General features: G+C 41.1%; 2 pseudogenes across 1 annotated transcript in view; both read left to right on the top strand.

Moving 5' to 3' along the window:
* Positions 1-902: 902 nt before the first annotated feature.
* The window catches only part of LOC143683445 (zinc finger protein 268-like), a 38,655-nt pseudogene continuing 14,143 nt past the window's right edge, over positions 903-25,414 (top strand). The window contains exons 1-3 of the transcript XR_013175432.1: positions 903-1,147; positions 10,270-10,471; positions 24,327-24,397. The product of XR_013175432.1 is annotated as a zinc finger protein 268-like (transcript). The remainder of the gene's footprint in view (positions 1,148-10,269; positions 10,472-24,326; positions 24,398-25,414) is intronic.
* Positions 4,312-8,016, top strand: LOC143683441 (MICOS complex subunit MIC60 pseudogene; annotated as a pseudogene).

The following is a 25,414-nucleotide window of genomic DNA, read 5'->3' as shown; positions in this document are numbered from 1 at the left end:
TCCTGCAGCTTAACGAACTATACGGATAGATTGGTAGGCAGCACAGATGGAATAGAAATCATTGAGTTTGCAGTATTTCTGTCACATGAATGGTATCTGAGCCATAGTAATGACAAGGACTGTGGGGGTGTCTTGCTTTAACTGCCTTGGATACGCAAAAGAAAGAGTATGACAGGCTAAAGTCAGTCGATTTTCAACTAGGAAAGCCAGGAGTCCTCTGCAATGTTTGCAGAGACCCTCCCCCCTACGCCTGGCAGACTGTACCGAAAAGGAGGCTGAGGACTTCATAGTAAGAGTGACTGAGCAGTAAAGACAGCTGCATGCACAAGTTTAGCAGGTGTCCTGTTCTTAGGGCCCTGAGATCTGAAGGGTGCACGCGAGTGGGTGAGCCCCGGAACCCTAGGCCTGCGGTGGAGAGCCGCTCCCATCCCCGCCCACGGGCGTGGCCAGCCCAGCAGAGCCTTGCCGCGCGGCCTGCCGGGAGTTGTAGTTCCTTCCGTGCCGACGCGCTGACGCATCTCTTGTGCATCCAAACGCCGCCGTTGCTCTGTGCGCGCCGGCAGACCCCTTTCCCGGTCCGGCTTGTGTCACCAGCTTCGGTGGCCAGATAGAAGCGGACAGACCTGGTCTGGCTTTGGGGCCGCTTGCCGAAGGGTCCGCGCAGCAGGTGCCGCAGAGTCAGAGCGGGGACGGAGCCGGACTGGCGTGCCTTGCTCCGACTAGAGGCAGCCATTCCCTTCGGGGTTCCCCTGTTGCCCATCCAGGGGTCGGACCGAGCCGGACTGGCCCGAGTCACCGACGTCAGCACGGCACAGAACAATCTAGCCTCCCTACCTCCTACTCCAGACCCCGAGCGGTTGCCTAACCCGAGCGTGCGCGCTCGCGCGTGTGCGGAGGTGGGGGACTGCGTCTGCGGAGCGAAAGGGGTATCAGTTCTAGGAAGGACAGGCTGAGCCTGGCGCTCGCTGACCCCTCCTCCTTGGGGCCGGAAGCATCACCCCCCGGGGTGGGGGTCAGGGGACTAACAGGGAGACCAGTTGGTTCTCTCACGCTTCTCTTCTGCAGCCCTTGTGTGCTGCCACCCCGGGCGGAGCAGATGAAACCGACCGTTGGAATGGCCACCAGGATCCGGACAGCTTCCATCTGGGTAAGCAGTTTTCCTTCAGTACTGAACGCGGAGGTGTGCCCATACTCTCCATTCCGGGATCTGAGCTTCCCTTGAGCTCTCTGTGTCCATCCGCCTTCCAAGCCACTGGGCCTTTTTTGAGTATGTTAGACTTTCGGAAGTGCTTGCCATGATAATTTTCATTTGTCCCTTCCTTCAGCTTCTCTTCCCTCCCAAATTTGTATCCTGAACTTCGAGAGAAACAAGGGAAAATCATCCACTCATCCTTCTTAGTGTCTTTGTGCTTTAAGATGGCTAGAATGTAGAGTTTCAGGGTTTAATGACTGGGTGATGGAGCTGATTAAGAAATGAAGCCAGAGCTGTAGACAAAGACCTGATGGTAGAGAGATTTGAGCACCAGATTGCAAATTTGGACTTTATCCTATAAGGCAGGAATAATTACTGAAGTGTTTTCACAAGGAGGTTTTGGATGGGATAGTCAGCCAGCAGGCAAGAGAAGACAAGGGTTTAAATAAACTAGTGGTTTTGAGAAAGGAGAGGAAGAAGGTAGATCCCAGAGGAGGTAAAGAAACAGAAGAATGGAACTAAGTAAATTGATTGGGTGCTGAAGGGGAAAGAGCCAGAGATGACAGCTGGAGTTTTGCTGTGTGGGCCTGGGTTGGGATAGAACCATTCCTTGAGTCAGGAATTGTCTGTCAGAGTTGTTATTTGGGATGAAAATTTCACATTTATATACATTGGGCCCGCCAAATGGAGGTATTGGTGGGCAGGAGGTAGGTTTATATTTCAAGAGAAAAGTGTGGATGGGTTACACGGATGAAGTGTGCCAGAGTTAGCTCAGGGAGAGTGTGTTCTGTGAGAGGAGGACTGAGGACAGTGCTCAGGGAAATGACAACTAAGGGGCCAAACAGCAGGGGCTGGAGGTTAAAGATGGTGTCCAGAAGAGGTGGGAAAAGGTAAGGAGCGAGTGAAGAGAAGCAAACCTTAAAAATGGTTCCCAAGTGAAATATTCCAGGAAGGCCAAGTAATGTTAGGTTATAAAAGTTTAAATTGTGTTTGATGGTGGTGGTGGTGATTGCTGGTTATATTTCCAAGGCGAGTGTTTGTGTATTGGGCAGGGGAGTAGAAGGCTTGACTTGATGAAGGGGTGAGGTTATGGGAATGACAGTTGGCTGCAGAAATGAGAAGTAGGGCAGTGAACACCAGCAGTGCAGTCTTTTGCCAGGGAGGATGTGATAAGAAGTGAAAGGTTGCTTGAGGAAGTTGCTGTAAGGTAGCTAGGTATAAATCACCCAAAAGTCCATAGCTTTCATACTCACAAACAATATCTATTTGTTTTAGTCAGGGTTCTCTAGAAAAACAGAACCAACAGGAGATATCTTAAATATGAGTTTGTAAGGGTAGCTCATGCAACCGTGGGAATGGAAGGGTCCCAGATCTGTAGGGCCGGCTGTGAGGCTGGCAGCCCTGACAGAGTGTCTGGATGAACTCCACAGGAGAGATTTACCTGCTGAAGAAGCAGTGAAAAAGTCTCTCTTCTTTCTGAATAATCTTCAGCTGATTGGATTATCTCATTAGTGGGAGACATGCCTTAGTTGATCGCAGATGTGATCAACCGCAGCTGCATTCATCTGACTGATGATTTAATACACCAGCCTTCTGGTTTATCAACCATCCACAAAATACCCTTGCAGCAATGGTCAGGCCAATTTTTGTCTGTTTGCCTGACCAGATAACTGTGCAGTCCACCCATTGTCAACTTGGCAGCTATACACATGACCTTGAAACATGCTTAATTTCCAAATAGAGCATAATAACAGACATACGTTTCGTCTAACAATACTCAGCTGTCTTGCCTATGACAAGAAATGCACTACATCTTTTCATAATAGGGCGCAAATCCTTAGGTAACATTCACTTTTTTTTAAAACGTTATTGTTGTTTAGTATAACATATATACAAAGCAAGGAAATAAAAAAGCAATGGTTTTCAGAGCACTCTTCAACAAGTAGTTACAGAGCAAATCCCAGAGTTTGTCATGGGCTATCATATGATCCTCTTAGATTTTTTTCCTTCTAGCTGCTCCAGAATATAGGAGGCTAGAAGGCTTAAATATTTATTTATAATCACAGTCAACTTTTTTTTTCGTGAAAAATAGCATATGTACAAAAAAAGCAATAAATTTCAAAGCACAGCACCACAATTAGTTGTAGAAAATATTTCTGAATTTAACATGGGTTACAATTCCACAATTTTAGGTTTTTACTTCTAGATGCTCTAAGATCCTGAAGACTAAAAGAGATATCAGTTTAATGATTCAGTAATCATATTTATTTGTTAAATCCTATCTTCATTGTATAACTCCACCATCACCTTTGATCTTTCTGTCCCTCTCTTTAAGGTTGTTTGGGCTATGGCTATTCTAAATTTTTCATATTGAAAGGATCTGTCACTAATATGGGGTAGGGAGATGAAACTATCTGATGTTCTGAAGAGGCTGGGCCCTCTAAGTTTCAGGACTTCTCTGGGCTAGGGACCTATCTGGAGGTTCTAGGTTTCTGGAAAGTTACTCTAGGGCATGGAACCCTTGTGGAATCTTATATATTGCCATAGGTGTTCTTTAGAATTGGCTGGAATGGTCCTGGTTGGGGTTTGGCAGGTTATGATAGGTAGCAAGGACTAACTGAAGCTTGTGTAAGAGCAACCTCCAGAGTAGCCTCTTGACTCTATTTGAACTCTCTCTGCCACATAGTTTATTAGTTATACTTCTTATCCCCTTTTTGATCAGGATGGAATTGTTGATCCCACGGTGCCAGGGCCAGATTTATCCCTGGGAGTCATCTCCCACATCACCAGGGAAGCTATCACCCCTGGATGTCATGTGCCATGTAGGGGGGATGGCAGTGATTTCACTTGCAGAGTTGGGCTTAGAGTGAGGCCACATCTGAGCAACAAAAGAGGTTCTCCAGAAGTAACTCTTAGGCATGTCTATAGGTAGGTTAAGCTTCTCCACTACCTACAAAAGCTTCACAGGAGTAAGCCTCAGGATCAAGGGCATGGCCTATTGATTTGGGTGTCCCTAAAGTTTGACACAGTATCAGTGGATTCCCTGATGGTAAGGTTTAATAATTCTGTGTTTTTTCTCCCATCCCTCCAGGGACTTTGCCAATACTTTTTTTTTTTTTTTTTTTACATGGGCAGGCACCGGGAATCGAATCCGGGTCCTCGGGCATGGCAGGCAAGCATTCTTACCTGCTGAGCCACCGTGGCCCGCCCTGCCAATACTTTTTGATTATCTGCTTAATATACTCTAGGATGTATCCAGGCATTACAATAGTCTATACAGGATTCAAGGACCTCTTTCTTATTCAGGGCTCCCTGTGTTTCAGTTGTTCAAATGAGCTATAGATTGAGTTAGATTATGCGCTACAAAAAATTTCAGTTCCAGACCAAATGAACCTTTCTTCCTTTGGTCTCAAAGAGTATATGTGGTTCTAAAATATAGACACTGTCTTCCTTACACCTGTGTTGTGAATAGATATATATATGGCTTACTTCCTCGTTCCCGCCTCCCGGTCCGAGCACTCCTGTAGACTCTGCACTTCCATGTTAGGGTTCAGTTCTCTGCCTCTCAGTTCCTCAGCCTCTGCAACCAGGGCTGGCCTGTGTGGTGCAGAAGGCTCTCCCAGGTCAGCTGTACTCTTGAATTGCCATCTCCGTTGCTCCTCTCTCTGTTCTCTAACTTTTCCTTGGAGCAGGGCTGAGCTCAATCTACCCTTTTCAGCCATCTTCCTGGAACTCCAACATTCACTCTTAAACTTCATATCCTATAACTTAAATACTATAACATGAACAATACAATTTATAAGAGGAAAACAAGATATTTGCTAATGTACAAATGCAAACATACTCATATCAAAACAGGGAGGAAATAGTCACAGTCCTTGTTTCTATAACTGATCACATGGTCGTAGTTCATAATTATCACTACCTTCTTCTACTGCCCATTCCATGTTCTCTTTACCCTCAACCAGCACTTCAGTTGGTCGTGGTCTTTGCCTGGTGCAGTGACCCAGACCTTCATTCCTAAAGCTTCTAGCCCATTGGTAGTCCTCCCTGGATTGGGTTGTTGCGTTTTTCCATTAACTTTAATTGCAGGGCATGGTATTTCTAAGAAACACCCTAGGGGATCTCCTGTATTCCAGGAAAACTCTCCTTTACCTCCATTGTGTAGTTGCAGTGCTATTTCCCCTTGATAGTCAGGATCAGTCACCCCAGACAGAATAGGTATCCCCTTTCGTGCCTGTTGATTCGGTGGCATGAGAAGCCTAAAATGACAAGTTGGCAGTCCTGACTCCCAGTTCAGTGGAATCACTGTTGTGTCTCCTGGTAGGAGCACTCCCCCTTCTGGAACTAAAACCTGTAGACCAGCAGAGCTTAAGGTTTCATGGACAGGAAGCACAAATTTTCCTAGTGGATCACTAGAGGTAATGGTGAGTGATACCACTCCCATTTCTACCCCTTGATTCCTGGACCTGTGAGTCCTGCTATGGGAGAAACAGCACCATACAGTGGATGCTGATTCAAAGCAGACACAGCCTCCTAGAGAACACTGCCCCAGCCCTGCAAGGTATTGCCACCTAGTTGGTACCATAATTGGGTCTTCAAAAGGCCATTGTACCACGCCTTCCCTTAGGCGCACTGCCCCGATAGCTGTCTAGTACTCGAGCCGCGCTGTTCACCTGGCCAACGAGCTGCTGTGGGCCTGTCAATTGTCCGGCGTGACAGCCGCCGCCCAGAATTGTCTTTGTGCGAAGTTGGTTCTCAGTCCTTTGCGACCATGCCGTAGATACTCTACTTCAGGCAGTTCCGGGCTGACTGCTGGCAAAATTGCTGGAGCTGGTCTTTTATTTATTGATGGAGGTATTGGTGGCACTATCCTGTATGCCAAATGGGATTCCCATTTCCGGGAAAGCATGGAGAAAACCATACTTTATTCAGACAAATTCTTTGAGATGGTTCTTGGTTCTGCACCTTATAATGTTCCATTGCCAAAGAAGCAGATTCAGTCTGGTCCACTAAAAATCTCTAGTGTATCAGAAGTAATGAAAGAACCTAAGCAGCCTGCCTCACAACTCCAAAAACAAAAGGGAGACACTCCAACTTCAACAACAGCAGGTGACACACTGTGGGTACCAGCCCCTGCAGTTCAGCATGACTTTAAACGAGAACTGGATAGTATTACTCCAGAAGTACTGCCTGGGTGGAAAGGGAGGAGCATTTCTGACCTAGCTGACAAGCTGTCTCTCGATGATCTGAACTCCTTGATTGCTCATGCCCATCATCGCATCGACCAGCTCAACAGGGAGCTGGCAGAGCAGAAAGCCATAGAGAAGCAGCACATTGCGTTAGCCTTGGAGAAACAAAAGCTGGAAGAAAAGCAGGCATTTGATTCTGCAGTGGCAAAAGCATTAGAACGTCATAGAAGTGAAATACAGGCTGAACAGGACAAAAAGGTAGAGGAAGTCAGAGATGCGATGGAGATTGAAATGAGAACCCAGCTCTGCCGACAGGCTGCTGCACATACTGATCGCTTACGAAATGTTCTTAGGGTACAAGAGCAGGAACTGAAATATGAATTTGAGCGGGACCTGTCAGAGAAACTTGCTGACCAAGAATTACAGTTTCGATGTCTTAGTCAAGAGCAAGTTGACAACTTTACCCTGGATATAAACACTGCCTATGCCAGACTGAGAGGAATCGAACAGGCTGTTCAGAGTCATTCGGTTGCCGAAGAGGAGGCCAGGAAAGCCCACCAACTATGGCTTTTGATTGAGGCTTTAAAGTACAGCATGAAGACAGCGTCGGCAGATTTGCCAACTGTTGTACTGGGCAGTGCTGTCGAGGCCATTAAAGTCAACTGTTCTGATAATGAATTTGCCCAGACTTTAACCGCAGCTATCCCTTCACAGTCCCTGACCCGAGGGGTGTACAGTGAAGAGACCCTTAGAGCCTGTTTCTGTACTGTCCAAAAACTGGCTCGAAGGGTAGCAATGATTGATGAAACGAGAAATAGCTTATACCAGTGTTTCCTCTCCTACTTGCAATCTCTGCTCCTGTTTCCGCCTCAGCAACTGAAACCACCAGCAGAGCTTGGCCCTGGGGATGTGAACACATTTAAATTATTGTCATCATTGAGCATGGTGATTTGGAGCTGGCAGCCAAGTTTGTCAATCAGCTAAAAGGGGAGTCCAGACAAGTGGCACGACTGGCTGAATGAAGCCCGAATGACCCTGGAAACTAAGCCGGTAGTTGAAATTCTGACAGCATATGCCAGCGCCATAGGAATAGGAGCCACTCAAGTGCAGCAAGAGTAAGGTCTAGAAAGAGCTTTTGTAAAGTCGTATTTCATGTCAAAGGAAATCAGTGATATATGAAGGGTTGCAACAAAGGGCCCCCAAATTGTCTATAAATGAGCAGGTTACAGATACTGTTCTAAATGTTAGCACCTGTTGCATTTATACTATTCCCATTTGCTATCATGTCAGTGAACTCCAGGAGTGTTTTCTTTGCAACTTGTGTAACATTTTCCATTTTTCAGGTTTTACTGATTGGCTTGTGAGCCAGTCAAAATGTTTGTGATCCATACTACTATTGATTTTGCCTTGAAGCAAACCCAATAAAGCAACAAGATGAAAAAAAAGGCCATTGTACCATACTCTACCCAGCTGCCTCTGAATGAAGGGGATCATGGCAAGACCAGAGAATTCCATGAGCATGTTCCCATTCCTGCATTTCATTTGCTATGAAGTGGGTTCCTTGATCAGAAGCAAAACTGTGTGGGATACCATGATGGTGGATAAGGCATTCCGTAAGTCCACGGATGGTAGTTTTTTTTTTTTTTTTTTTAAAGGAAAGACAGAGAGAAGGAAGGAAGGATAGAAGGAAGGAAGGAAGGAAGAAAGGGAAACATTTTTAAACATTTTCTTGTTTTATTGTATTCTGTTTCTCCGTTTTTGTTACATGGGCTGGGGCCGGGAATCGAACCGAGGTCCTCCGGCATAGCAGGCAAGCACTTTGCCCGCTGAGCCACCGCGGCCCGCCCCAATGGATGGTAGTTTTTACAGAAGCCTTGTGTGCAGGGAAGGCAAACTCATATCCAGAGTATGTGTCTATTCCAGTTAGAACAAATCACTGCCCCTTCCATGGTGGAAGTGGTCCAGTGTAATCAGCTTGCCATCAGGTAGCAGGCTTTGGCCACACCTTGATTTAGGACTTCTTTTTGCTTCAAAACTGTGAGCCAAGAAATTCCCATACCATGCAATGGGTTGTTTAATCCAACTCATTGCATGGTATTTGTTGTAATGAAAGGGAAACTAACACAACCACATTTTATTTATCTATTCATCAATTGATAGATATTTGAACTGTTTCAATTTTTTGGCTATTATGAATAATGCTGTTATGAACATCTGTGTACAAGTTTTTGTATAGATATGTTTTTATTCTTGGTTCTGGCATTTCTCATTTCACTTTCTCCTGCTGTCTCAGCATTTAGTTTATGGTTATTTTATTTTTGATATTGCTAACCTCAGAGTTTCAGTTGTTTTTCTAATTTCTTTTAGCTCTTTTGAAATGATGGTTTACATTTGTGTGCGTGTGACCTAATATTTCAAATGTGTTTTATTGTCAGAGCCTCATTTGGGTTAATTTCATTATTTTTTCATCATGGTGTTAATATGTTTTGTTTCTCCCAGGTTTAAATGAGGTAGACTTTCCTGGCATTCTGTGTGGGGCGAGGCGGCTGTCAGGTTTGGAGACAGTGGTGGCCAGTCACGTCACCAGCTGAGACTCCTGCCTTGTGTTCTCATAAAGGCTTCTAGGCATGAACGGACTGCCTTGAGCGTTGTGTTTCTGAGAAGTGGACATGCCTTGTCTTCTAGTGTTTCTTTCATGTTCAGATGTTGAATTTTGCTAGTTAAGATAAAATGCCTGGAATATGCTTCCTCTGGATCCTTCCTTCTTATTATTTAAGTCTTCTCTCCCTTTCCTTTATCGTCTGGATTGTCCCCCTTCCTAACCTCCTGCTGTGGGAACCTTCCCTCTCCCTTCCCACTCACTGATCCTTCCCTCTCAGTCTCGGAACCTTTTTCCTCCTGCACTTATCAGTTAGGTTTCTGTTTCTGTCAGTTCTTCAGATGATGCTCCGCTTCTTTGATGGGAGTATTTGCTGTGTGGCCTCAGCTCCTCATGGCCTTTGATAGCCACCCTACTGTTGAATACCTTAATGACTTTCAGAATAGGTCGTGTGCAGTCATGTGAAGGTCTGAGCCAGAAAGGAGTTCTCCCAGTTCTTCTCTTTGTAGTTTGATTTGCTTCCCAAATTTTCACTCAGGTGAGGGTGCTTTCCTGATTGGGGGGATGGTATATTTGTTGGAGACTTGGAGATCCTGCAGTTGTGGCCTGTCAGCACTTCCTCTCACCTCCCACCACGCTCTCTGCTTAAAAACTGTCTGTGTGCCCTTCCTGTTCCTCTCTCAGGTTTGGTCAGATCTGCCCATGTTCTGGGAGTCATGTGAAGACCCTGTCACCGAGGTTATGTTTTTTTTTTTTAAAAGATATCCATGGGCTTTGTTCTTTATCCTCTTTATTTTTCCATTGGGTGTTTTGAGGTGATTAAAAAGCTGCACAGTACCATCATACCATTTTAATAGCAACAACGAAAAATAAGACTCAAAAGAAAGAGGTCAGATGAGTTGTCCCAGGGCGTGCAGGTGGGGAGAATGGAAATGCAGACTGGTTTATTTAAAATCTTGTGCTCCTGTATGCCCTGCCTAAAACTGAGTGTTACTCCTTAGCATCTGGAACTATGCTCTAAGTAACTGGCTGCCCAGTTTTAGAGTAAATATCGAGTGAATCTCAGATACTTTCGGTGTACTCATTGTACTTTTGGGATTTCTGGATCCCATGCAGAGTCTGTGGGTGGACTGTGTCAGCATGTCTGCTAGGTCCCCATATGCACTTTGCCTCATTTCTCCCCTGTGGTAGCACTGACCGGCCTCTATGTGAGCATCATTTCAGCAGAAGACCAAGATTGGGTCCAAAGGAAAACATGCTAAAGTGAGCTTTCTCATGAGTCACAGGTCCCACCTGTTCAGGAAAAAGAAAGCGCATATGACATAAGGATCAGAGCCCTCCAAGGCCAGGAATCCATCCTGGGTCAGGGGATCGCTGTCTGGAGGCCCCCCTGGAGTACGCGGGCAGAGGCTTACAAATGGCAGGACTGAGCAAGTCCTGGAGTGGCTGTTCATTTCCCAGGAGCAGCCAAAAACCACCAAGTCCCAGGTGAGTCACTCATTTTATTTTTCTCACTTCCTACTGGTTTGTGTAAGGCCCTTATCTATTATTATTCATTATACCTGTATTTCCCCATACTCCATTTCCTTTTCCTTCTCCACTCCCCAGTGTTGTTTTCTGTTTTATGTATATCTTTTTGTTTATGTATATTTACAAATATATTTCTGGTTGCTGTGTGTATATTTTTTATTTATGTTAAAGGAATGTGTGTGTATGTATACCTTATTATATTGTATCATCCCTTTTCCTATGCCTATAACATTTTCTGTACTTTCTCGAACCCAGCCTTCAGTCAGGTGCTTTAATGTCATTTCTTAGCAAAGTCTTTCCAGGTCCCTCCTATGTTGGGTGCTCTTATAGCACCCTAAGATTTAATTATTTTTTCATACTGTTATCTAACTGTCCCAGCCCCATTGAATGTTTGACTTTTGCCATTTTAGGTGTATGATGTATGTATGGTTTGGCTTCATAAGTCTTTACTCTTTTCCATTGATTGGTTTATCTGTCCTTCTGCCAGTACCACACTACCTTCAGTTATAGTAAGTCTTGATATCCAGTGGTTTCCAGTTTTTGGCACACACATTTAGGTTTTTATGTGGACATAAGTTTTCAAATTAATTGGCTAAATACTTACATGTACAGTTGCTGGGTGGTATGATAAAACTATGTTTAACTTTGTCAGAAATAGCCAATGTCTTCCAAGGTGGTTGTACCAGTTTGCAGTTCCACCAGCAATAACTGACAGTTCTTATTGCTCAACATCCTTGCCAGTATTTGTTATTATTTTTTTTAATGTTGACATTGTAATAGGTTTGTAAAGATATGTCATTGTGATTTTCATTTTCATTTCCCTAATGGCAAATATTGCTGGTATCTTTTCAGATGCATAGTTGCTTTCTGTTTAAGGTTGGTGAAATGTCTGTTTAGGTCTTTGGCAGTTTTTTTTTTTAACATGTATTTTTTTATTAGAGAAGTTGTAGGTTTACAGAAAAATCATGCAGAAAATACAGCGTTCCTATATACCCATCCTATTACTAACACTTCATGTTAGTGTAGTACTACTTTTACAGCTGATGAAAAATATTATTATAATTATGCTACTAACCATAGTCCATCATTTTAATTTACCTTGGGGTTTACTGTTTATGTTGTACAATACTATGGGTTTTTTTTATTAATTAAAAAAATTAACTAACACAACATTTAGAAATCATTTCATTCTACATATACAATCAGTAATTCTTAATATCATCACATAGATGCATATTCATCATTTCTTAGTACATTTGCATCAATTCAGAAAAAGAAATAGAAAGACAACAGAAAAATAAAACGATAATAGAGAGAAAAAATAAAAATAAAAAAATAAATTAAAAAAAACTATACCTCAGATGCAGCTTCATTCAGTGTTTTAACTTAATTACATTACAATTAGGTAATATTGTGCTGTCCATTTCTGAGTTTTTGTATCCAGTCTTGTTGCAGTCTGTATCCCTTCAGCTCCAATTACCCATTATCTTACCCTATTTCTATCTCCTGATGGTCTCTGTTACCAATGCTATATTCCAAGTTTATTCTGTAATGTCGGTTCACATCATACAGTATTTGTCCTTTAGTTTTTTGGCTAGTCTCACTCAGCATAATGTTCTCTAGGTCCATCCATGTTATTACATGCTTCATAAGTTTATTCTGTCTTAAAGCTGCATAATATTCCATCGTATGTATATACCACAGTTTGTTTAGCCGCTCGTCTGTTGATAGACAGTTTGGCTGTTTCCATCTCTTTGCAGTTGCAAATAATGCTGCTATAAACATTGGTGTGCAAATGTCCGTTTGTGTCTTTGCCCTTAAGTCCTCTGAGTAGATACCTAGCAATGGTATTGCTGGGTCATATGGCAATTCTATATTCAGCTTTTTGAGGAACCACCAAACTGCCTTCCACAGTGGTTGCACCATTTGACATTCCCACCAACAGTGGATAAGTGTGCCTCTTTCTCCATATCCTCTCCAGCACTTGTCATTTTCTGTTTTGTTGATAATGGCCATTCTGGTGGGTGTGAGATGATATCTCATTGTGGTTTTGATTTGCATTTCTCTAATGGCCAGGGACATTGAGCATCTTTTCATGTGCCTTTTGGCCATTTGTATTTCCTCTTCTGAGAAATGTCTGTTCAAGTCTTTTGCTCATTTTGTAATTGGGTTGTCTGTTTTTTTTGTTGTTGAGTTGAACAATCTCTTTATATATTCTGGATACTAGACCTTTATCTGATATATCATTTCCAAATATTGTCTCCCATTGTGTAGGCTGTCTTTTTACTTTCTTGATGAAGTTCTTTGATGCACAAAAGTGTTTAATTTTGAGGAGTTCCCATTTATTTGTTTCTTTCTTCAGTGCTTGTGCTTTGGGTGTAAGGTCTAAGAAACTGCCTCCTACTATAAGATTTATAAGGTATTTCCCTACATTTTCTTCTAACAGTTTTATGGTCTTAGATCTAATGTTTAGGTCTTTGATTCATTTTGAGTTAATTTTTGTATAGGGTGTGAGATACAGCTCCTCTTTCATTCTTTTGCATATGGATATCCAGTTCTCTAGGCACCATTCATTGAAGAGATTGTTCTGTCCCAGGTGAGTTAGCTTGATTGCCTTATCCATTGTCTATAGATGAGAGGGTCTATATCTGAGCACTCTATTGATTCCATTGGTCAATATATCTGTCTTTATGCCTGTACCATGCTGTTTTGACCACTGTAGCTTCATAATATGCCTTATAGTCAGGTAGTGTGAGACCTCCAACTTCACCTTTTTTTCCTCAGGATACTTTTAGCTATTCAGGGCACCCTGCCCTTCCAGATAAATTTGGTTATTGGTTTTTCTATTTCTGAAAAGTAAGTTGCTAGGATTTTAATTGGTACTGCATTGAATCTGTAAATCAATTTAGGTAGAATTGACACCTTAATTATATTTAGTCTTCCAATCCATGAACATGGTATGCCCTTCCATCTATTTAGGTCTTCTGTGATTTAACAGTTTCTTGTAGTTTTCATTATATAGGTCTTTTGTCTCTTTAGTTAAATTTATTCCTAAATATTTTATTCTTTTGGTTGCAATTGTAAATGGAATTTTTTTCTTGATTTTCTCCTCATATTGTTCATTACTAGTGTATAGAAACACTGCAAATTTTTGAGTGTTGATCTTGTAAGCCATTTTGCTGTACTCATTTATTAGCTCTAGTAGTTTTGCTGTGTATTTTTTTGGATTTTTGACCTATAGAATCATATCATCTGCAAACAGTGAGAGTTTTACGTCTTCCTTTCCAATTTTTATGCCTTGTATTCCTTTTTCTTGTCTAATTGTTCTGGCTAGAACTTCCCACACAATGTTGAATAAAAATGGTGATAGTGGACATCCTTGTCTTGTTCCTGATCTTAGAGGGAAAGTTTTCAGTTTTTCCCCATTGAGGATGATGCTAGCTCTGGGTTTTGCATATATTCCCTTTATCATTTTGAGGAAGTTGCCTTCTATTCCTATCCTTTGAAGTGTTTTCAACAGGAAAGGATGTTGAATTTTGTCAAATGCCTTTTCTGCATCAATCGAGATGATCATGTAGTATTCTGCTTTGATTTGTTGATATGGTGTATTACATTAATTGATTTCTTATGTTGAACCATCCTTGCATACCTGGGATGAATCCTACTTGGTCATGATGTATAATTCTTTTAATGCACTGCTGGATTCGATTTGCTAGAATTCTGTTGAGCGTTTTTGCATCTGTATTAATAAGAGAGATTGGTCTGTAGTTTTCTTTTTTTGTAATGTTTTTGCTGGCTTTGGTATAAGGGTGATGTTGGCTTCATAGAATGAGTTAGGCAGCTTTCCCTCCTCTTCAATTTTTTTGAAGCGTTTGAGCAGGATTGGTACTAATTCTTTCTGGAATGTTTGGTAGAATTCACATGTGAAGCCGTCTGGTCCTGGACTTTTCTTTTTGGGAAGCTTTTGAATGACTGATTCAATTTCTTTACTTGTGAGTGGTTTGTTGAGGTCATCTATTTCTTCTTGAGTCAAAGTTGGTTGTTCATGCCTTTCTAGGAACTTGTCCATTTCATCTACATTGTTGTATTTATTAGCATAAAGTTGTTCATAGTATCCTGTTATTATCTCCTTTATTTCTGTGAGGTCAGTGGTTATGTCTCCTCTTCCATTTCTGATCCTATTTATTTGTGTCCTCTCTCTTCTTCTTTTTGCCAATCTTGCTAAGGACCCATCAATCTTGTTGATTTTCTCATAGAACCGACTTCTGGTTTTGTTGATTTTCTCAATTGTTTTCATGTTCTCAATTTCATTTATTTCTGCTCTAATCTTTGTCATTTCTTTCCTTTTGCTTGCTTTGGGGTTAGTTTGCTGTTCTTTCTCCAGTTCTTCCAAGTGGACAGTTAATTCCTGAATTTTTGCCTTTTCTTCTTTTTTGATATAGGCATTTAGGGCAATAAATTTCCGTCTTAGCACTGCCTTTGCTGCATCCCATAGGTTTTGATATGTTGTGTTTTCATTTTCATTTGCCTCGAGATGTTTACTGATTTCTCTTGTAATTTCTTCTTTGACCCACTGGTTGTTTAAGAGTGTGTTGTTGAGCCTCCACATATTTGTGAATTTTCTGGCACTCTGCCTATTATTGATTTCCAACTTCATTCCTTTATGATCTGAGAAACTGTTTTGTATGATTTCAATATTTTTATATTTATTGAGACTTGCTTTGTGACCCAGCATATGGTCTATACTTGAGAATAATCCATGAGCACCTAAGAAAAAGGTGTATCCTGCTGTTGTGGGGTGTAACGTTCTATAAATGTCTGTTAAGCCTAGCTCATTTATTGTATTATTCAAATTCTCTGTTTCTTTATTGATCCTCTGTCCAGATGTTCTGTCCATTGATCAGAGTGGGGAATTGAAGTCTCCAACTATTATGGTAGATGTGTCTATTTCTCCTTTCAGTGTTTTCAGTGTTTGCCTCATGTATTTTGGAGCATTCTGGTTCGGTGCATAAATATTTATGATTGTTATGTCTTCTTGTTGAATTTTTCCTTTTGTTAATACATAGTATCCTTCTTTGTCTCTTTTAACTGTTTTACATTTGAAATCTAATTTGTTGGATATTAGTATACTACTTCTGCTCTTTTTTGATTGTTATTTGCATGAAATATCTTTTCCAAACCCTTCACTTTCAACCTATGTTTATCCTTGGTTCTAAGATGTGTTTCCTGTATACAGCATATAGATGGGTCCTGTTTTTTAATCTATTCTGCCAGTCTATGTCTTTTGATTGGGGAATTTAATCCATTAACATTTAGTGTTATTACTGTATGAGTAGTACTTTCTTCTACCATTTTGCCTTTTGGACTTTATATGTCATATCTAATTTTTCTTCTTTTTACCTTTACTCATCGTCTTCATTGCTACACTCTTCTCCACACCTCTCTCTCCTGTATTTTCACATATGCCTCCAGTGCTCCCTTTAGTATTTTGTGCAGAGCCTGTCTCTTGGTCACAAATTCTCTCAGTGATTTTTTGTCTGAAAATGTTTTCATTTCTCCCTCAATTTTGAAGGACAATTTTGCTGGATATAGAATTCTTAGTTGGCAGTTTTTCTCTTTTAGTAATTTAAGTATATCATCCCACTGTCTTCTCACCTCCATGGTTTCTGCTGAGAAATCTACACATAGTCTTATTGGACTTCCCTTCTATGTAATGGATTGCTTTTCTCTTGCTGCTTTCAAGATTCTCTCTTTCTCTTTGACATCTGACATTCTGATTAGTAAGTGTCTTGGAGTACATCTATTTGGGTATATTCTCTTTGGGGTGTGCTGAACTTCTTGGATCTGCAATTTTAAGTCTTTCATAAGAGTTGGGAAATTTTCAGTGATAATTTCCTCCACTAGTTTTTCTCCTCCTTTTCCCTTCTTTTCTCCTTCTGGGACACCCACAACACATATATTCATGTGCTTCATGTTGTCATTCAACTCCCTGAATCCCTGCTCATATTTTTCCATTCTTTTCCCTATATTTTCTTCTGCTTGTCAGATTTCAGATATCCTGTCCTCCAGTGCAATAATCCTATCTTCTGCCTCTTGAAATCTGACATAGTAGGTTTCCATTATATTTTTCATCTCTTGTACTGGGTCTCATTCCCATAATTTCTGGATTTGTTTTTTCAGACTTTCAATTTCTTCTTTTTGTTCATTCCTTGCCTTCTTTATATCCCCCCTCAATTCATTGATTTGATTTTTGATGAGGTTTTCCATGTCTGTTTGAACATTCTGAATCAATTCTTTCAATGCCTGTATCTTATTTGAATTGTTGGTTTGTTCCTTTGACTGGGCCATATCTTCAATTTTCGTAGTGTGATTCATTTTTTTTTGCTGGCATCTAGGCATTTAATTACCTTAATTAGCTTATTCTGGAGATTATTTTCACTTTTTTTACCTAGGATTTTCTTGCTAGATGACTTTGTTGTCTATTTGTTCTTTGACATTCAGTTCAGTTTATTCTGGACCACTAGCTTAGTTTTGTTTAACAGAACATAAATTTTCAGTTCTTGTTTTCTTGTTACTTACCCTGCCTATACGGAGCCTTCCCCTCCTCCCCACCCTTAGGAGGCTCTCTTTAGGTATTATAGAACCCAGCCAGATTTTCCAAGACCAAACTGGCCTCCTGTCAGAAGGAAAGAGTCACCTGCGTCAGTTTTCCCTGAGGGTGAGACCCAGGAGGTTGGAAGACTTTCCTGTGAATTGTCTGGACTCTGTGTTTTTCCTATCCAACCCAGTACATGGCACTTTTCTGCCTGCAGGTCCCACCAGCATAAGGTGATGTGGTACCTTTAACTTAAGCAGACTCTCCCTGCTAGGGGTATGGTAGAGACAGAGGTGAGGTTGTAGGCTGGCTTTAATTGCTTCAAATTTCCAAACCCTGGAGTCTGAATTCCTTGAGGGAGGGAATCCACTTGAGCTGGGCCCCACCCCTCTCCTGGGGAAGACACAGCCTGCAGACAAGCCCTTAAACAAACTTGTTTCTGCCTATGCCTGGGGCAGTTGCAGCCTGAGAAGCCCTGCTGCTGTATCTAAAAGCAGTCCAACCTTTGTAGAAATACAGCCACAAAAAAAAAAAAGAGAGAAATCCTTCTCAGAGCAGCACCCCCGTTCCTCAGTTTTGCCAATCAAGAGCATAAGTTGGTGTGTTGCTTTGTGTGCCTTCAGATCCTATGTGCCCCCTCTTTTCCTTCAGGTCCCAGACCCTTTCAAGTATTATGTGCTATCCAATCAAAAAAAACCTCTGTTTCTTTTTCTTTTTTCTTTTCCCATCGTCCCTGCTCCGTTGGTGCTGGGGCAAAAATCAGCAACCTCCCTTTGACCAGATTCAGCTGAGCTGGGGGCCTATTTTTAGTAGTCAGAATTTGTGAATTAATTCCCAGAGGTCCTATTGCATATTTATTTCTTCTACCTACTGCCAAGGAGTTTCTTCCCACACGAAGGTAACGGGATTTGTGTAGGTTATGACACTCAACTCCTTTTTCGTCAATATTTTGTTTGCTCCTCTCTCCTCTTTCTCATATTGGAAAATTCCCTTATTCTTTTAGATTTGTGACTCCCCCGTAAGAATTGGTCTTTCCCTCTGTGTTTTCCTCTGCTTCCCTCTCAATGTTGAATTTACTGGTTTATAATGTAATAGTGAATTTTTAAGACTATTTCCTCCATAAGGATTTCAAGTGTCTTCATGAAGGGAATAGGGTTTTAATTCCTGATTGTATCCCTAATACTGTGACAGCGTCAGGCCTGCAGCCAGGCACTGAGCAGCTCTTATCATTTGGTCATGTTATTCTCACATTTTATCCTAGCATTTTCCTCACTTGAGGTGGTGCGTGTTTTTAGTTGTAGAAAATGGAATGGAAAGCAAGGTCCCATATGCAGTGATATGGTTTTATTATCAGTAACTAGCTGTCTGTTATTTTAAAGGCTCCTTGCTAACCACTTCTGCTTGAGTTGCCTCAATTTATTTTAAGTGTTTGAGAGTAAAAATGCTTAAAGACATTTCTGGCCCTTTACTAAGTGCTTTATTATTATTATTATTATTATTATTATTAGAATTTTAAAAGCACACCTAGCAATTGGTAAAATTCATTTAAATAACTTGCCCGATGAGAATTAGTGTGGGAACCCTTGTCCTTAATGGCCTCCACTTGTCCATTTGTCTGTGGTTGAAGTGGACCTAGAATTCTCTCCTGGAGAAGGTACAACCCTGTCTCTAGCCACTCTCCTGGCCATCAGGAGGCAATTGTCTTCTGTTCATGCACATTTTAGCTTACCCTACATTCTGTAACTGAGCCTAACTAAAGAGCGAAGCCTGGGGACCTGTTATTAATTTGCAACATGTAATTTCTACTTTCAGAAGTTATCAGAGCAACCCCAGATGCTCTACTGGCCATTATTTATCAAAATCTACAACTAATAATTTGTCTGAAGCAAGGCAGCTTAGCACATCACTTGGTAATACTTCAATAAATGATGGATCTTCTCTCTCGCCACCATCCTCATCAGCTTTCCCCTCTTTGTCATTGTTGTTATTGTACAAGAAAGGTGAGGCAGTCCATCTGTTGTCTGATTTTCCTGGAACCTCTAAAATTCCATCTTAAACCAGGCAGGCTTCTGGATTGCTGCCCACACTCCCTACGTTACTGTGGTCTTTTGTAGACTGACATTTGTGACAGCCCAATGGGTAAGCTGCCAGAATGCAAGTTTGCAGTTCTAAGGCATGAAAAATGTCCAAATTAAGGCATCCAGAGAAAGACTGCCTTAATTCCAAAGAAAGGTTGATGAAGTTCGGGATTTTTCTTTCAGCTGGAAGGACACATGGTGTCTTCTCGTTTCACAAAGCTTCCCCAGAGGCATTTTCCTTCTGCATCTCCAAATCTCTGGCCCTGTGGGCTCTGTCAGCAGTGAAGCTTTTTCTAAAATGTTTCCCTCTTAAAGGGCACCAGTAAGCAACTCCACCTTGAATGGGTGGAGACACATCTCCATGGAAACCACCTGTGTTAATTTGCAAGCTTCTGGAATGTGATATACCAGAAATGGAACAGCTTTTATAAAGGGAATTTAATAAATTACACATTTACATTTCCAAGGAAGTGAAAGTATCCAAACTAAGGCACCTTAGTTTACCTTCACTCAAGGAAAGCTGATGTGTCAGGGGCACCTCTGTCAGCTGGGTAGTCATATGGCTGGCATCTCCTGGTCCCTTGCTCCTGGGCTCAGTTGCTTTCAGTTTCTCTTCCTGTGGGGGTCCCTCACTTTACTTACCCAGGGCTGGCTTTCATCTCTTGACCTCCCTTGGCTCTCTCCAGATTCTGGCTTGCTTAGCATCTCATGGCAATGTCTGCTGGGCTCCAAGCATCTCCCGATATCTGTGTCACTGTTCTCCATATGTCCACATCTGTGTCAGCTCTGTGAAGTTTCTGTAAACCCTGAGACTTCTGCCAATTCTGACCCTCTCCAAAATGTTTCCTCTTTTAAAGGATTCTAGTAAACTAATAAGACCCACTTGGAATGGTTGGGGTCATATCTCCATCTAATCGAAGGTCACACCCACAATTGGGCATGTCACAGCTCCATGGAAATAATCTGATCAAAAGATTCCAACCGACAGTATTAAATTGTGATTAAAAGAAACAGTTACCTTGACAAGATTGAACCAGGGTTAAACCATGGCTTTTCTGGTGTACATAATATTTCAAACCAGCACACCATCTAATCCAAAGTTATCACTCACTGTTGAGTGGGTCACATCTCCATGGAAACCACAAAAAAGATCCCACCCAGGAATATTGAATGAGGATTGAAGGAAATGGCTTTTCTGGGGTTCACAACAGTTTCAAACCGGCACAGGTATGATGACCCCTGGCTGGGTTGTAGAGACCATTAAAGGAATAAATAACATACAGCACCTAGCTCAGTGCCCGGCCATGGTATGTGATAATTTTGTTTTTTAAAACTTTTAAAATAATTATGTGTGCATTGTTGTATTGTCATTGATCTTCCTGGAGAAACATAACACAGGGTTCCCCTTGTGGTGTCATGGTGGGGATGTTGCCATTCATTCATTTACTCCAGAAGTATTGTGATTGGCTTATCATGTACCAGACATAATTCCTTTGGTGGCAACAGAGCAATGGCTAAAACATGAGACAATCCTAGCCCTGAAGGAGACTATATTCTAGGTGGAGGTGGGATATGTATAGTAATTGTACATGATTTAATACATAAGGTGAGAATGCTATGGAACCAAAGTGAGAACAAGATAGTAGATGTGGGGAGTTTTGGGGGAGGGGAATTTATTTTAAATGTTGTCACAGAGAGCATCACTGAGATGAGGTCACTTGAGCAAATACTTGAAGTAAGCAGATGTGAGATGTGCATATATTTTTTGGGGGGGCTGGAATGAGCGTTCTTCCAAAAGCCTAAATATGGGAGTGAGTTCCTGATGTGTTCAAGAGATGACCCAGGGAGCAGTGGGGCTGGAGATCAAGGGAGTACTTAGTCAGCAGGGAGGTTGGGTTAAGGGTTGGAGGGTGGTGGGACTGGGCCAGGTGGAAGAGCCACTCACTTAGACCATGTTGGTTTCTCTAAGGACTTTGGGATTTGCTTTATGTGAGATGTGGTCCACGGCGAGGGTGGAGGGTGATAAGGAATGGAGGCTAGCTTTCTCTACTTGTATATCTCACTTTTCTTCCCTTCCTTCCTTGCTTCCTTCCTTGCTTCCTCCCTCCCTCCCTCCCATCCTCCCATCCTCCCATCCTTACATCCTCCTTCCCCCCTTCCTATTCTTCTCCATTTTCTTCCTCTCCTCCTCCTACTTCTTCTGAGGTCAGGAATTTTTTTCCACTAATGAAAGTATCAGGTCACGTATGCCCCTGAACATCTGGTTGGTTTTAACATACAATTATGAAGAGTGTGGCTTATATGATTTCCAAGGTTGTGTTCTTTGTGTTGACATCTAGAAAGCTGGTCTACATCAACTTCCGGATCAGAGCAAGAACCCCTATTGTGGAATAGGATGTTGAGTTGACTAAACTTGACATGGTTAGCTGTAGGACTTTCTCATGGCACTGGGTTACTTCAGAGCACTTACCATCGTTGCTTATTACTCTCTAGCTGTGTGACTTTTTGATTAATAGCTCTTTCCTCTATAGAGCATGTGCTCCATGACGGCAGAGATCATGTGATGTTTCAAAAATCAGCCTTGTTTCCCCACAGCCTAGTACTATGTCTTGTATACTTAATAAATGTTGGTTGAATGAATGAACAAATTGAATCAATGTCACAATTTCTATTTTCTAAATTACTAAGATGCTAGTTATGAACGTAATGAAACCTCATGTTCAGAAGTTATAGACAATTATACTATTGGGAAAAGTCTAAGTGTTAGACTGTTCCAGACTATATTTTATGCCATCAAGGTGTGGGACAACATGTGGTCCAGCTTTTGTCATGATTTAGCCCAGTGAAATTTTTCCACTGTGCCACTTTGTTGTAATTCAAGAAGATTTCAGAGGAAGAGTGAGGTTCATTAAGAAACACACTATGTATGTGAATGAGAGACTTCAGATTAGTTAACTCTTTTTAAATTTAACTGTGTTGAGCATATTTACTATAATTATATAAAAATATAAATACACTCATACAATTATAAAATCAAATTATTTTATTATAAAAAACAAAATAATGAAATCCATATAATTAAAATCATTAGCAGTGAAAGTAGACTTCACCCCACCATGTGATTAGCTTGCCATCTGCTCCACCATCTTTTGATTTCCTCTGGCAGGTTTCCACGGCTCTATTCTTGGAGATGGTGTAATTCCCTGAAGACTTCCCTGTATTCAAAATATTGCAAAATATGTATTCTTTCTGCAGTCTGCAGTGCATTTTACCTTTACTGTGTTAATAATGCAGCATTTATTCAGTCCACTGTGCCTAGCTCATGAAAGTTAAAGTAGTTTTCATTGATCATCAATAAACACAAACCCAAATGAAATCATCTAGCCATCCTCAGCTATAAAGCAGCCATCCAAATACCCAAGAAAATGCTTACATTAAAATGTCTCCCTCTTAAAGGACTCCAGTAAGTGAAGCAAGTCCTACCTTGAATGGATGGGGTCACAGCTCCATGGAAGCAGCCTAATCAAGAAGTCCCACCCAGCAATAGGTCTGTCCCCACAAGATTGGATTAAAATAACATGGCTTTTCTGGCCTGCACAGCAGCTTCAAACCAACACACTTAGCTACTCTGTGTGCCCCACTTTCCTCATCTGCAAGATAGGCACAATATTGCTACCTACTTCACAGAGTTGTGAATATTAACTGAAATGGCACTGGTAAAGTCTCAGTAAGTGTTAGCTATTGTTATTAGCTATATAATTAAACAGTTCATTTCAAATTAGGTGTGACTAGATTATACAGATGGGTGGGCCTACTTTAATAAAAGTAGTAGCAAGATAATTGTAAAAACTAAAATTAAATTCCTGTCAGGGATACATGCATACATGGGAGGGTATTTATTGTTTTGAATTTCATGATAGTTATCAGATGCTGAATTGTGCCTACTGTGGCACAAGGTGAGTGCCTTGGGAAAGGACCATCAAACAAGGCGTGTCTCCGAGGGGTTCCCCTCTCTGCCATCATCTCCTCTGTGACTGCAGCAGTGGGTAGCCCCAGGAGAAAAGGGCTGAACATGCAACCAAGACCGTGAATTTTCCCAGAATCAGGCCCCACACTGGTTTATAAATATTTCTCTGTCACCATATGCATCTATAATAAGCTAAACATGAGCTCTTACTGATGTCTCCAATTCTAATTTATTAACACGTGGGTAATTCCAGCTTCCTGCTTTCCTGATGTTCCCACTCCCACAATGAGAAAACTATCTACCACCTTCTGCCATTCATTTACTTAATTGCTTAATTAAGTAAATATATATATATATATATATATATATATATATATATATATATGCATTTATAAAATGTATATAGCAGCATCGCAATTGTCAGCCAATAGCACCTTGGGAAACAATCTTATCATCCAGAGTAGAGTGCATATGTGCTTGTCCTTTTGACTTTTGTCTTACAGACTCCATTAATTTCCAAAGGCAAGCAACTTCCTCCTTACCTCTTTTAGTAAAGTTGTTTCATATATTTGTGATTCAATTAGATTCTCTTGTTGTGGTCTGCATTTCTTCTTGGAGTTTATTTCCCAATCCCCAAAGTGATTTTTAAAATTTTGTGTCGGTCTGTGCACTGGTGGTGAGGTGGCAGAGTTCTTGCCTACCATGCTGGTTAATGCCTGCCCATGCAAAATAAAAATTTTGTGTTCATTGAGATTGACTCTTTGTACTGTGAAATTGTATTAGTCTTCACAAATACATGTCATATACCCACCATTACAGTTTCATACAAAGTAGATTCAGCACTATAAAAATTCCCCGTGCTTCAAATATTCAACCCTCTCCCCCTCTACCCCAACCCATTGGAAATCACTGATCTTTTACAGCCTCTATAGAGTTGCCTTTTCCAGAATATCATATAATATATGATTTGTAGCCCTTTCAGACTGGCCTTTTGTACTTAAGGATCTGATATGTCTTTTCGTGTCTTCAGAGCTCATTTATTTTCATTGATGATTGATTTCCCATTGTATGAATGTACAATAGATTGTTTAACCATTCACCTATTGAAGGATATTGGTTTGCTTCCAGTTATTGGTGATTGTGAATAAAGCTTCTGTAAACATTTACGTGCAGGTTGTTGTGAAGACATCAATTTTCATACCAGTCGGATGATGTGTCTAAGAGTATGATTTTTGGGTGCTATGGTAAGAAAATTTAGCTTTGTAAGAAATTTCTAAACTATTTTCCAAAGTGATGAAACCATTTTGCATTCCCACCATCTATGATAAGATTTCCTGTTGCTAGTGAATAAAAAGTATTTGCAAAGAGAAGGGGAAAATTCAGCTTACCCAAGTGGGGAATTCTTGATATTCTCGCAAGCAGTGTGGACAGCCAACGCAACAGGCTGAGTCGCCAGTCTTGGGGTTTGTTCATATGAACTTAACCCTGCAAAGGATAGGTTAAGCCTACTTAAAATTAGGCCTAAGAGTCACCCCCAAGAGAACCTCTTTTGTTGCTCAGATGTGTCCTCTCTCTCTCTCTCAGCCAAAACAACAAGCAAACTCACTGCCCTCCCCCGTTTATGTAGGACATGACTCGCAGGGATGTGGACCTTCCTGGCAACGTGGGACAGAAATCCTAGAATGAGCTGGGACTCAGCACCAAGGGATTGAGAAAACCTTCTCAACCAAAAGAGGGAAGAGAGAAATGAGACAAAATAAAGTGTCAATGGCTGAGAGAGTCCAAACAGAATCGAGAGGTTATCCTGGAGGTTATTCTTATGCATTAAATAGATATCACCTTGTTAGTCTTGATGTAATGGAGAGGCTGGAGGAAAGTACCTGAAAATGTAGAGCTGTGTTCCAGTAGCCATGTTTCTTGAAGATGATTGTATAATGATATAGCTTTCGCAGTGTGACTGTGTGATTGTGAAAACTTTGTGTCTGATGCTTCTTTTATCTATCTTATGGACAGATGAGTAAAACATATAGATTAAAAATAAATAAATAATAGGGGGAACAAATGTTAAAATAAATTTAGCAGATTGAAATGCTAGTGATCAAAGAAAGGGGAGGGGTAAGGGGTATGGTATGTATGAATTTTTTCCTGTTTTCTTTTTATTTCTTTTTCTGAATTGTTGCAAATGTTCTAAGAAATGTTCATGATGATGAATATCCAGCTATTCGATGAAAAAAAAGATGTTCAAAAAATAAAAAAAAGAT

This window comes from Tamandua tetradactyla, chromosome 5 (genome assembly GCF_023851605.1).
Source record: "Tamandua tetradactyla isolate mTamTet1 chromosome 5, mTamTet1.pri, whole genome shotgun sequence".
NCBI classification, from domain to species: Eukaryota; Metazoa; Chordata; class Mammalia; order Pilosa; family Myrmecophagidae; genus Tamandua; species Tamandua tetradactyla.
Note: the sequence above shows the minus strand (reverse complement) of the source record. Positions and strands in the feature narration are given on the sequence as shown.